This window comes from Parasteatoda tepidariorum, chromosome 9 (genome assembly GCF_043381705.1).
Source record: "Parasteatoda tepidariorum isolate YZ-2023 chromosome 9, CAS_Ptep_4.0, whole genome shotgun sequence".
Taxonomy (NCBI): Eukaryota; Metazoa; Arthropoda; class Arachnida; order Araneae; family Theridiidae; genus Parasteatoda; species Parasteatoda tepidariorum.
The window spans coordinates 22112211-22120984 of NC_092212.1; the positions used below are offsets into that span (position 1 = coordinate 22112211).

General features: G+C 30.6%; 1 non-coding gene across 1 annotated transcript; it reads left to right on the forward strand.

The window, feature by feature from the left end:
* Nucleotides 1–8330: 8330 nt before the first annotated feature.
* On the forward strand, nt 8331–8412 carry TRNAL-AAG (transfer RNA leucine (anticodon AAG)). Its single transcript has one exon. It is a non-coding gene; the product is annotated as a tRNA-Leu (tRNA).
* Nucleotides 8413–8774: the final 362 nt, after the last annotated feature.

The following is an 8774-nucleotide window of genomic DNA, read 5'->3' on the forward strand; positions in this document are numbered from 1 at the left end:
GTCGGTAGGGCGCTGGGCCCCTATCCAAGAGGTCGTGGGTTCGATCCTCGCCGGCCGAAGACTCCCCGTGTAGTAAATGGTGACTGATGCACGTTAAATCTGTCGAGTCTCAAAGTCCTCCATGTTCCCACAACAAATCAATACCTCTGGGGGTACTGATCCAGGAGTTTCCTTGTCTTCTAGATTGGTTCAAAATTACAAGGCTACGGAGTTGAACGTAAGTAGTCGTAAAATGAAATTGTGTCGGCTGTTCAACGACGGTTATAAAATAAAAATAAAATTAAAAAAATGCAATGCTTATTTTCAATTTAAAGATAAATGTAAGAAAAACAAAACTTGGAAAAACTGCGTACAGGGAGAAAGAAAAGTTGGAAAATTTTCTTCAATAAATTTCAAAATTTTATAAAATAATTTTTCAAAATATTTTTTTTCAATACAAAGTTGCATTTTTTACTTGAATTTAATCGAAATTTTTAAAAACTATGACTATTACAATAAAAGTTAAAGCAAAAAACTAGAAGAGGGAAGTGTTGCGACTTTCTTACTTTGTAGTTTGCTTATTTTCAAGGGGAAGGGATTGGATTGGGCCAAAAACATGCTTGCGTAATATTTGAATGGTCCCTGTTTGAAATCGTACGCATACGATTTCTTTAAAATTAAAACGGCTGGTAACATTGAAAATATCCAAAAATATAAGGTGTAAGTCAAAGGTTTTTTCCCTTCTCTTAACGAAAGCACTTTTAAATATGAATAATAAAAAAAATAAATAAAAGATCAATAAATAAATAATGTCTTCATCAAGAAATGGGCTGTATTTCATTGTTGTTGTTTTTTTTAATCGCGAAACACTTGCTGTTTTTTTTTCCTGTTTTTTGTGGTCGCATGTTTTTATACGTCATAAAAACATAATCAGGGCATAAAATTAAAAAATGCAATTTTTCTGCCCAATAATTGTATATTCCTTATGTCACATCGTTATGACAAAATAAAGAATTTTAACAATTTAAAATTAAGAATTATTAAAATTCAAACATAAAATAGATTGTTTAATTTATTGGCTTTTACGGGAATCGCCAGAGTACCTTTTCGTCTCCCCTTTTGGGGAGCATACACTCCAAAAGCAAGCAAGGAGACTTTCTATAAAATTTATAACTCAATGTTTTTAAGCGGAAAAAACGTTAATCACGTTCTCAATTTTAAAATAAAAATGTTTTTATAATTTATTACATTTAATTTTTTTCTACCCCAAGAGTATTACTATAAGGGGCCGTTCAAAAAGTACGTACACAAAAATGGAGAAATTTTAACACCCTCCCCCTTTGTACATTACNACCGTACATAAGGTCTTTCCCCCCCCCCCCTCTGAGTACGTACATTTTATTAGTCTACTCCCTTTTTTCATAAAATTAAAATAATTATGCTTTGAATGAAATTAAATATTTTTTATGTATAATGTTACATACATATTATGTTACATATGCATAATACATGTAGAGGAAAAAGTCAAATTTAAATTTCTTGTATGCTTATAATGTACGTACTTTGTATAATATCTCCCCCCTCCCCATCGTACAAAACTGTACAAAATTGCAAATCCCCTCCCCCCCCCATCGGGATGTACATACTTTTTGAACGGTCCCTAAGTAAAATTAAAATTTTAAAAAATAATAAATTAATTAAAAAAAACTTCTACTTAAAAAAAAATAATAATAATTGAGGGTGAGGAGCACTTAGTTTTTCATCTGTAGAAGGGAAACAAAATTTAACTTAGTCCTGCCATCTCGTGCATTTTATTTGAACTATTTTTTCATATTTATCTAAAATGCACTAAATATTAAAATAAAATATTTTATGGGAGTTAATTTAATGTTGAATATTTTTAATGGTGTTTCTTTTTTTTAAAATCCATTTAATAAGCTTATATAGCTTTTCTAATGCTAAAAGCTACAAATATTTTAATAAAATAAGGAGTATTGTAATTCAGTTTTACAATTATTAATGTATTAGAATTACAATACGAAAAATTCAGAAAACTATAAAAATAATTTAGACTTCAACAACCACATAGCACTAACATTATCAACTATTTTACTATTGTGCTGATAAATTTATTTAATTATTTTCTCAGGGCAGAAGTTTAAAAAAATAATACATAGTCACAATGAGCTAATAAAATTTTTTAGAAATGTGAAGAAAAAAAGTTATATATGAAAAATCTGATCTAGAGTGAAATTAAAATAGCTTTTCGGATTTGGAAAATATTTTAATTTGTTATTTAAGTTAGAAAAATTTTAAATACAATTTTTTATATATAACTTTTTGTTTGAATAGTCATATACCCTTTTTTAGGCAGCTTTGTTATAAATTTTTGTTATAAAAAAATTAAATTAGCGAAAAAAAGAACAAAAAATAATAAAAGAAAAATAATTACTTAACCAATTTGTACCTTAGCCTAGTCCTAGTGTTTCGATTTTAGTAGAAGTAACTTGTATCTTCGCGACCGTTTAAGAGGACAGTCCCTTCTCAGAAAATAAAATAAAAAAGTTATATCCTAATATATTAATAATATTTATATTTAAATCTTATATATTATACCAAGTGCCGTGCTTTTTTTCTAAACTTCGGTATCAAGTAACGGACAAAAAGAAATATGTTCTATATGAACCACTTTTTTCATACTTTGCTGTTTTCCATATGTAGTCCGGGCGTGATTGCAAGGTATCTTTCTATCGTTATTTTGGATTTTTGGTTAATTTTTTTATTTCGTTTCCTTTATTTCTCCCCCCCCCCCATTTATCTCTTCATGATTAGCCGGGGTCGTTCATGGTATAGAGTGCTTGCCTCTCATTGAGATGAACCGGGTTCAAATCCCAACTATGGCTGTCAGTACGAATTCTGAGACCAGGTCTCACTGAAAACAGTGCTGACGTAAAAATATCCTCAATGGTAGACGAATCATGAGTTAGAGTCCCTTGCCGCCAAGCTGACCGTGGGATCTTTTCCTGATTTTCCTCTCCATGTAACGCAAATGCTGCTTATTTCGGTTAGTTCCATCAAAAAGTCTTCCATAACGGCAAATTTCTCTCAATACCTAGATTCACCAGTTCCCTTGTGTTCTGGGTAGAGTTAAAATTATAAGGCTACGGAGTTGAAAATTGTTAGTCGTAAACTCAAAATTGGGTTGATTTTTCAATGACGGTTATAATATAAACTAAAAACTTTTAATGACAGAGTAAGACTATGATATTACAGCGCCAGACCAGTAAAAAAAAGTGTTAAATGAAAGCATTGTTTTGTTTGAGAAGGAGAGATCAAATTTCATGTAATTTCATGAAATTATAACAAAATTGTTAAAACTTCTATGGATTTTTTTTTCCTCAAAAATGCAAAGCATTAAAATGACGCAATTAGTGATTTAGATATGTAATTCTATATTGCACATAAGACTACTTTCAGACTTTTCACAAATTTAATTTTATTGTATATTAAGCCCCTTCCGGAACCTTGCATTTCGAGTGAAAGTTTTAGGCAGGGCATAGGCAAGTGCGACAAAAGAGAAGAAGTTCCACAGGGATACCAATTGCATACCTGCCAACTTTTAATCCTTTCGAGAATAATTTTCCTCAGTGGCAGTAAAATGGAATTTAAATTATAATTTTAGGCCAAAACATAGGATGTATTTTGCAGAAGCTTATGCGGACTACCATAGCTCGTTCGATCGTTGTAGTGGAACTGGGAGTCTGAGGCCTTACGTCCCTTTTCCCATTCATCCTGAAATTAAACTAAGAAACATGCATGACAAAATTGAAGTTTGGGGAGCAAATGGAGTTCTTGAGAAAAGAAAAATGGCACTTTGCCATTATTAGCCAATAAAAAAATTACAAGTAATAAAAATGTACATGAAAAAAGGTAAAATTAAAGTACAATGGGTAAAAAACACTACTGATTATTTATAGTTTAGAAAAACATACAAAAGAGGGGCAAGTGTAAGTAAGTGTGGCTCTGATAAATTAGAGAACCGGCCGTCCTGGTAATTATCACTCGTGCCGGGTAGCGGACTACCAGAGACTTACTTACTTTATTTAAAATAAATTGGGTACCTAGGCCGCGCAGCGTCCTCTAACCCATCCATCATGAAAATAATACAGTGTATATAGTCATTTTGAGTTATATGATAGTATGGTTACATAAAAATATTGCCATGCCTAGAAAGTACAACTAGATCGAAGGTTTACATGAATTGCAAAGAAAATTGAAAATAGCCATGATTAGATATGGACTACCAGAAAAGCATTACATATTAATATATATGCCTAATTTTTTTTTAAAAATAGTGGTAGTTTGAAAGATTTTAAATTAAGTTTTTAAACGCAAGGAATATATAGAAAGCATACATTTTACTGCCACTTTAAATATAGAAATAAAATTTTACGCCAAATGCGTAAAAGTTGGCAGGTATGCGAATGCTCCGCTTTCAGTAAAAGTTTTAATAATTTGGTAGCAAATTAAATACTTAAACTTGCAGAATAAGGATGAAAACGCCCACTTTTTAAAAGTTACACCACGAGCCGACTGCAAAAAAATTACAATTCGTATGTTATTTTGAATATTGGATAAGTAATGGTGGAAAAATTCATAAAATTAAAAATACTAATCCAAATGTAAATTAAATTTCGTTACCACTAGAAAATATTTTTTTACAGATCGGAGCAAAGTTGGCATCTCTGGTTCTAAGTAAAGCAATGGAAAGGCTGTTAACCAGAAATGCCATTTGCTCCATATTTGACAAAATATTATAAGAAACGGTAGAGCAATACAAACGAAAATTTGCTAATTTTCGGTTAATTTTGCTAACTTTCAGAAAAGCTCAACGCAGCCTACCTGAAACAAAGTGGCATATCACATAAGTCTTCGAATTATTTGGCAGTAGTGGTGAGTAAAAACCTTATGAATCTAATTTACTAAAAGAAGAATCACGCATTAAAAGACTCGGAAATATTTATCCGCTATCCGGAGCAAGGTGGCATCTCTGGTTTACTGATAAAAACTGATATCGATGATGCCGAAAAATTTTCCTTGTAAATCACGCAAAAAGAAAAAAAAAATGTTATTGTAGAAATGTATTGGTACACTTTATCGGAAAAATCAGTAGCTAAGATGCCAACTGATCCTTTGTTGCTTCAGTCACTCCACGTACAACAATAAATAAATAAATAAACAATTTATCATACAAACTTATATCCTGCATTAGAATATTGCTGCATCTTTTGAGAAAAAAGGAATTCAGATTAATTAAAGTTTAAAAAGTTTTCAAACGCTGTTTCTCCAAATCTTATGAACCAACTCTTTCATTTTTGACCTCTTTTGAAAGGTAAAAGCTGTCAAATAATACCCTACAATTAAAAAAGTTTAAAATATATATATATATATTAAATTTTTACGGCTTCGCAATGGCTTAAAAAGATTTTTAAAGTTTTTTTTTGTTTTTTATAACTGATTAAATTTAAATAATTTCAGTTCAAAAATAAAAGGGAAAATATTTAATTAACCCAATTATATGATTGACAGGGGATAGAAATATACAGTGTCGTTTAGAGCAAATCACAAGAAGCTTTCAAAACAAATAAAAACTTGACCACCCAACTCCACAAACACCATCATCCAAATCTCAACCAATAAATCAAGAAAAGAAAAATTAAGTGGGAACTTACACTTTTCTTCTCAAAAAAGTCTTCTCCCGACCACGCCGCTACGCTGTGACCCATGGGGGCGGCACGCGAAGGTGCGCCCTAAATTAACGGGGGCAGATCTCAATCCTACTGGCCATATGGAACAGAAATACTACTAGTGTCCGGCAAAATAACGTCCGGTCATTCAATTGATTGTCGTTTGGATATTGTTGGGTAGGGATTATGTGGTCACTGTTTATAATTTGGTGGGCTGGGGCGCAGAAAAAGACAAAGGGCGTTAGTTGGAGCCACGTGCTTGGAAGGCGGCTGTATGGCGTATATCGTTGTCCGATTCTGTTTTGTTTACTGGTCCGTGCTGTGTCAATTTAACTGTTGCTTTTCAAATGAAATTGTTATGTGCATCTCTAATTCGGTTGATCTTATTTTATTGATCGATACACAGTAAAGTATTTCGTGTCAAAAGCAGGTGAATTTTGTGCTGTATATATGAATAAACTTAACAACGGGGGCAAAGCACAATTAGTATTATTTGAGCTATTTTTTTCACGTTGTTTAGCTTTTCGAAAAAATTATGCGCATCTCTAATTCGGTTGATCTTATTTTATTGATTTCCTTGCAAAGTATTTCGTGTGAAAAGCGGGTGAGTTTTGTGCTGTGTATGTGAATAAACTAAACAACGGGCACAAAGCACAAATGGTATTATTTGAGCTATTTTTTTGGCGTTGTTTAGCTTTTCAAAAAAAATTATGTGCATCTCTAATTCGGTTGATCTTATTTTATTGATTTCCCTGCTAAGTGTTTTGTGTTAAAAGCGGATGAATTTTGTGCTGTATATATGAATAAACTAAACAACGGGCACAGAGCACAATTAGTATTATTTGAGCTATTTTTTTTCACGTTGTTTAGCTTTACAAAAAAAAATATTCGCATCTCTAATTCGGTTGATCTTATTTTATTGATTTCCCTGCTAAGTATTTCGTGTGAAAAGCGGGTGAATTTTGTGCTGTATATATGAATAAACTAAACAACCGGGACAAAGCACAAATGGTATTATTTGAGGCATTTTTTTCACGTTGTTTAGCTTTTCAAATAAAATTATTTGCATCTCTAATTCGGTTGATTTGATTTGACAAACCAATTCGGGAGAAAAATATTTTGTTTGAAATTTATACAATTTACAAACGCTGCAAGGAAACTTGAAAAATGCACAAATGATAATATTTGTGCTTTTCTTCGCGTTGTTTAGCTTTATTCAAAATATTTCGCGATCTTATTTAAATTATACAATTAAAATCGGGAATTCAAGAGCTTCAAAAATATTTTTAATTTTGTTAATTTTAATTATAATATTATAAAATTCACTAGCAAATTGTTAGGATCCAATTTACATCTTTTTAGGCAAAAATCAATTAATAAATTAAAAATTAGGATAAAATACATTTTCCTACTTAAGTCAAAGTAAATTTCAATAAGTGGTTGAGTAAGACTTGTAAATTTCACTTTTTATGACAAGATAAATCATAATAGTACTGCTATCAATTAAAATAATTAAAAATACTTAATATTGGCACACAAAGCCCACATTGCTTATTGACCAACAGCAGGTAAAGTATCTAGCTTATTTCTCTTCCCCCCCCCCCCATTTGTTTGAACAATATTTTGCTGCATTTCATGAAATCTCTAGGAAAAAATTAAGTTGTTCCTGATTTTTTTTAATAAAGCATTCTTAAAATTTAAGAATATATTCCAAATTTAAAAGACTAAAATTATGTATCATGCATTTATACTGTAATTCATGTATTTTGTAAAATATTTGTCGAACACAAGTAAATTAATTTTTTAAAGAATAAAACGAAACCCTTTTGACGTCTCAAAAACAATAAATTTGAGCTCTTAACTTAATATAATTAGCTACAATAATATAAAAAATTTTAGGTTTCTTATGAGCACTTTTCCTTTATATAATGCATGCACTTACGTACCTTTCATGGATGTTGTTATTTGATATCTGAATCTAAATTTGATATCGATATCTAAATCTATATATCTAAAATATATGTTACTCACACTTTTCAGTTGAATGGTCGGTTACGTTTTTCTCTACAAAAATCAATAACTTTATAACATGATGACTTTCAAAAAACGGTCAACTGCCACGATTTTAAGCGTAAAATTATGCAAACTAAATGTTTAGGTCAAATTACCTTCATTAAATGATCAGGATGGGAGATTTTAATATATCGAAGAGAATTTTTTTTTAAATTGTTCAGCATTTAAATAAATAAAAAAAAGACGTTTAAATAAATAAATAAAATGAAAACATTTAATCAGATAAATTCCTCGTATTCTAACTAACAAGGGAGGGAAGGAGTGAACATTAATAAATAAATTCAGTTTATACTAATATTTCATTGTCTAAAAGATAAAACACATAATTGTCTGAATAGTGTTTATGAACACTTAACAGCTTTAAACGATTGATAAAGAACATAATAATAAATAAAACGCATGCGTTGTGCACGTGACTAGAATTGGGAAATGTAACGGTATGTAGTTTATCTTTTATTGGAATGATTTTATTATCTGACCTACATTTAAAAGGGCACGCCGGTTTAAATTTATGTAAACATTAAACACTGTGGTAGCGTGGCCGAGCGGTCTAAGGCGCTGGTTTAAGGCACCAGTCTCCTCGGAGGCGTGGGTTCGAATCCCACCGCTGCCAGTACTTTTCTTTTATTATTATTGTCTGAAGAAAATTAAAAATAAGGGCTTTTACTAAATACTAAAGATGTTAAATATTAAAATTTTTTAATGAGATTTAATGAATAAAATAAAAAGTTAAAATTTTTCAAATGTTGAGTTATTATAATGTAAATGCATGTCGATGTTCTTTTTTCCTTGTTGAAGAATAAAAATAAAAACTTTCAATAAAAATTGAAAATGTTAAAAAATGAATGAGAATTAATAAATAAAATTAAAGGTTACCATTTTGCAATATTTAGGCAATATTTAGATGACTCTTTGATTTTAAATGCATGCGAAAATAGTCATGGTTCGTTGTGCAGTAGACTTATCGATATCATT